Raw genomic sequence first — 5000 nt, forward strand, 5'->3', positions numbered from 1 at the left:
CTACATAGCGGGCTCGCCGTGTCACTAATGTACAGAGATACAACAGTTTCGACTGGAACCGGATTAAACGTATACACGGCGCTGATTAGTAATAGATAGAGCCATCAGAATACAGATAATGTATACAACTGTCCGTATACATGCTGAAAGACTCTGCTCACAATCACAACCACACGTCAGCCACACACCCTTATCACGCACTACTCTCTGCCTGTAACACGCACACAGACAATATGTAAGCACCAGCATGGAACAACACCCAGTGCATCCTCTCCGCCACATTAGACAATCCACACTGTCATAACCAGACTGGGAGGTCCACTCAGAAAACAGAATATCCCACCCACCCGACAACCACCATTGCTCAGCCAAGCCACCAACACCCACACATGTCCTACACAGGGGTGCACCCAACATCACAATACTGCCTCCTCTCACAGCACACAAACAATGGCAGGAATGAAAGACACAGGTCTGCCACAACCATGGAATCAGAGCGCCGCCTGTCATGAGCCAAAGGTGCATCCTGACGTGGCAAATCAGATGATGCCGCAGGCATCCACTTACTATAGTCACAATCAACAAACCGGCCGCCCCGCCCCCCATTAAACCTTTCCTTACAACAATGTGTACCTTAACCTAACCTATATCGTACCGTAACCTAACCTATATCGTACCGTAACCTAACCTATATCGTACCGTAACCTAACCTACGTCGTACCGTAACCTAACCTACGTCGTACCGTAACCTAACCTACGTCGTACCGTAACCTAACCTACGTCGTACCGTAACCTAACCTACGTCGTACCGTAACCTAACCTACGTCGTACCGTAACCTAACCTACGTCGTACCTTAACCTAACCTACGTCGTACCTTAACCTAACCTACGTCGTACCTTAACCTAACCTACGTCGTACCTTAACCTAACCTACGTCGTACCTTAACCTAACCTACGTCGTACCTTAACCTAACCTACGTCGTACCTTAACCTAACCTACGTCGTACCTTAACCTAACCTACGTCGTACCTTAACCTAACCTACGTCGTACCTTAACCTAACCTACGTCGTACCTTAACCTAACCTACGTCGTACCTTAACCTAACCTACGTCGTACCTTAACCTAACCTACGTCGTACCTTAACCTAACCTACGTCGTACCTTAACCTAACCTACGTCGTACCTTAACCTAACCTACGTCGTACCTTAACCTAACCTACGTCGTACCTTAACCTAACCTACGTCGTACCTTAACCTAACCTACGTCGTACCTTAACCTAACCTACGTCGTACCTTAACCTAACCTACGTCGTACCTTAACCTAACCTACGTCGTACCTTAACCTAACCTACGTCGTACCTTAACCTAACCTACGTCGTACCTTAACCTAACCTGTATTGCGCCTTAACCTAACCTGTATTGCGCCTTAACCTAACCTGTATTGCGCCTTAACCTAACCTGTATTGCGCCTTAACCTAACCTGTATTGCGCCTTAACCTAACCTGTATTGCGCCTTAACCTAACCTGTATTGCGCCTTAACCTAACCTGTATTGCGCCTTAACCTAACCTGTATTGCGCCTTAACCTAACCTGTATTGCGCCTTAACCTAACCTGTATTGCGCCTTAACCTAACCTGTATTGCGCCTTAACCTAACCTGCATTGCGCCTTAACCTAACCTGTATTGCGCCTTAACCTAACCTGTATTGCGCCTTAACCTAACCTGTATTGCGCCTTAACGTAACCTGTATTGCGCCTTAACGTAACCTATATTGCGCCTTAACGTAACCTATATTGCGCCTTAACCTAACCTATATTGCGCCTTAACGTAACCTATATTGCGCCTTAACGTAACCTATATTGCGCCTTAACGTAACCTATATTGCGCCTTAACGTAACCTATATTGCGCCTTAACGTAACCTATATTGCGCCTTAACGTAACCTATATTGCGCCTTAACGTAACCTATATTGCGCCTTAACGTAACCTATATTGCGCCTTAACGTAACCTATATTGCGCCTTAACGTAACCTATATTGCGCCTTAACGTAACCTATATTGCGCCTTAACGTAACCTATATTGCGCCTTAACGTAACCTATATTGCGCCTTAACGTAACCTATATTGCGCCTTAACGTAACCTATATTGCGCCTTAACGTAACCTATATTGCGCCTTAACGTAACCTATATTGCGCCTTAACGTAACCTATATTGCGCCTTAACGTAACCTATATTGCGCCTTAACGTAACCTATATTGCGCCTTAACGTAACCTATATTGCGCCTTAACGTAACCTATATTGCGCCTTAACGTAACCTATATTGCGCCTTAACGTAACCTATATTGCGCCTTAACGTAACCCACATTGTGCTGTAACCCAACACACGTTGGGCCTTAACCCAACACACGTTGGGCCTTAACCCAACACACGTTGGGCCTTAACCCAACACACGTTGGGCCTTAACCCAACACACGTTGGGCCTTAACCCAACACACGTTGGGCCTTAACCCAACACACGTTGGGCCTTAACCCAACACACGTTGGGCCTTAACCTGCTCTGTAATTGTCATACGACGCGTTAAATTAGTGTAGTGTTGCCCAACTGCAACCCCCGCAATATAGTTTGCTACTCGCACTGCCCGGTCCCCAGTGTATCGCTTCATGTTAAACACCTTGCAGCTATACACTGTAATGTGGATGGCAGCAGGACGTACATGCTCAATGCCCTTTGCAGTTGTTCATTGGCATTTGCAGTTGTTCATTGGCATTCGCATGGCGAAGCACTTAGCCTACGCTGTGGTACGGCCTGTGTCAACTGTCCGCTGATGTTGTACGTCCAAATCACACACTGTACTGCACATTGGTCCTCATGTACTGAATGATACATCGTGGTACATGTGACCGTACAACGACTGCGCCAACAACGGCGAACCATGCGGTCCAAATGTTGTGCACTCAGCTACGTGTCGTCTCCCTATAAGAGCTGGATTGCAGTGTGGTATGCCCTGGATGGCGATCAGCATGAGCCGTCTGTTGATGTAGTGGCGCGTGTTGTCAGACGTAGTCGTCTCTTCTCACACACCGTGATAGCATGGTGCACTGCGTTCCACATCTGCGACATGCGACAGAGGCCGGTTGACAGTCGTTCGCGCAATGGACATCGCATACGTACGGGGGCCACCTTCCACGTGTTCGCGAAGCGTGCACATGTTGTTGCGTGTATGTGGGCAGACAGTGTGTCGTGACACCTGACACAGGCATGCAACAATCGTTGAATTTGCAAATGGCGATGGACGCCTACGTTTGCTGGTGACGTTACGCAAATGAACAACTGGTAAACCGTTGTGGTGCGGTTGTTCTCGCTAGAGGTGAATCAGTGATGGCGACGATCGGTTGAGCTACCAACCGGTTGTTCCAGCGATACCCACCATGCCCACGAACGTGAATGGCATCTGGGTGTGAAGCGATACGCGGCGGTGGCTGGGTGGGACCGTCCCCGGCCGGTGAGGGGGGGCCTCCCGGCGTGCTGGCCGCGCGGTGCGTGGGCGCACGCGCTACAGCCGGCTGGTGGGGGCGGCCAGTGGCAGGCGCGCCGGCCGACGGAGGCGGCAGGCGGCGCAGCTGCGCGCCGGCGCACCCTGCACGCGGCGCCGTGCGGCCAAAGTAGGTCCTCGCGGGCCCGGTGCGAAGCGCGGTGGACATCTGCAGTGTGCTGGTCCGATTGAGGACTGTGTGCGCTGAGGATGCGCCGCCGCCTGGCGCTCGGCGCCGCGACGCCGTCTGCTGCTCGGTCGCCTCTGCGGTTCTCGCAGGTGGTTTGTATCGCAGCTGTGCGGACGTGTTGGCGCGTGCGCTGTGCTGGGAGAGTTCGCTTCGGCACCCAAGTGGGGCTTTTGTCCTTCTGTGGCGCTGGCGTTGGAGCTGCCGGTCACCGTAGGTGGCGCGTGTTGTCTCCCGCCGGCAATGCCACGACAGCACGCTCCCGGGCCTCTGTCGGCAGCGGCAAGCTCAGTTGGGAGCACGGGTGGTCGCACCTAAAGCGTCTACTCGCCAAACTCCGGGCGATTGCGCCTCTCTCGAACCCGACCAAGTACTTAGGACGGCGCTGCGCGCCGCCGGGACCTGAGAGGGTTTCGAGGTGTATGGTGCAGGGGAGCTCAGCCTCCTCCTGTTTGCAGAATAATTGAGCGGACGCTTGCGTGTTCGCGCGGGCCCCCGGGACACACTCCCGGGCGGCCGGCTGCTCAGCTCTAGTTGACGCAGCTCCCTGGTTGATCCTGCCAGTAGTCATATGCTTGTCTCAAAGATTAAGCCATGCATGTCTCAGTACAAGCCGCATTAAGGTGAAACCGCGAATGGCTCATTAAATCAGTTATGGTTCCTTAGATCGTACCCACGTTACTTGGATAACTGTGGTAATTCTAGAGCTAATACATGCAAACAGAGTCCCGACCAGAGATGGAAGGGACGCTTTTATTAGATCAAAACCAATCGGTCGGCTCGTCCGGTCCGTTTGCCTTGGTGACTCTGAATAACTTTGGGCTGATCGCACGGTCCTCGTACCGGCGACGCATCTTTCAAATGTCTGCCTTATCAACTGTCGATGGTAGGTTCTGCGCCTACCATGGTTGTAACGGGTAACGGGGAATCAGGGTTCGATTCCGGAGAGGGAGCCTGAGAAACGGCTACCACATCCAAGGAAGGCAGCAGGCGCGCAAATTACCCACTCCCGGCACGGGGAGGTAGTGACGAAAAATAACGATACGGGACTCATCCGAGGCCCCGTAATCGGAATGAGTACACTTTAAATCCTTTAACGAGTATCTATTGGAGGGCAAGTCTGGTGCCAGCAGCCGCGGTAATTCCAGCTCCAATAGCGTATATTAAAGTTGTTGCGGTTAAAAAGCTCGTAGTTGGATTTGTGTCCCACGCTGTTGGTTCACCGCCCGTCGGTGTTTAACTGGCATGTATCGTGGGACGTCCTGCCGGTGGGGCGAGC

The 5000-nt window shown here is 51.8% G+C and overlaps 1 non-coding gene across 1 annotated transcript in view; it reads left to right on the forward strand.

Moving 5' to 3' along the window:
• The first annotated feature begins 4265 nt into the window (after positions 1–4265).
• Positions 4266–5000, forward strand: part of LOC126450181 (small subunit ribosomal RNA) — a 1910-nt gene continuing 1175 nt past the window's right edge. Inside the window, exon 1 of the ribosomal RNA XR_007584402.1 lies at positions 4266–5000. This exon is cut by the window's right edge and continues 1175 nt beyond it. This is a non-coding gene — a ribosomal RNA (small subunit ribosomal RNA).

The sequence above is a fragment of the Schistocerca serialis genome, unplaced genomic scaffold (genome assembly GCF_023864345.2).
Source record: "Schistocerca serialis cubense isolate TAMUIC-IGC-003099 unplaced genomic scaffold, iqSchSeri2.2 HiC_scaffold_731, whole genome shotgun sequence".
Classification (NCBI taxonomy): domain Eukaryota; kingdom Metazoa; phylum Arthropoda; class Insecta; order Orthoptera; family Acrididae; genus Schistocerca; species Schistocerca serialis.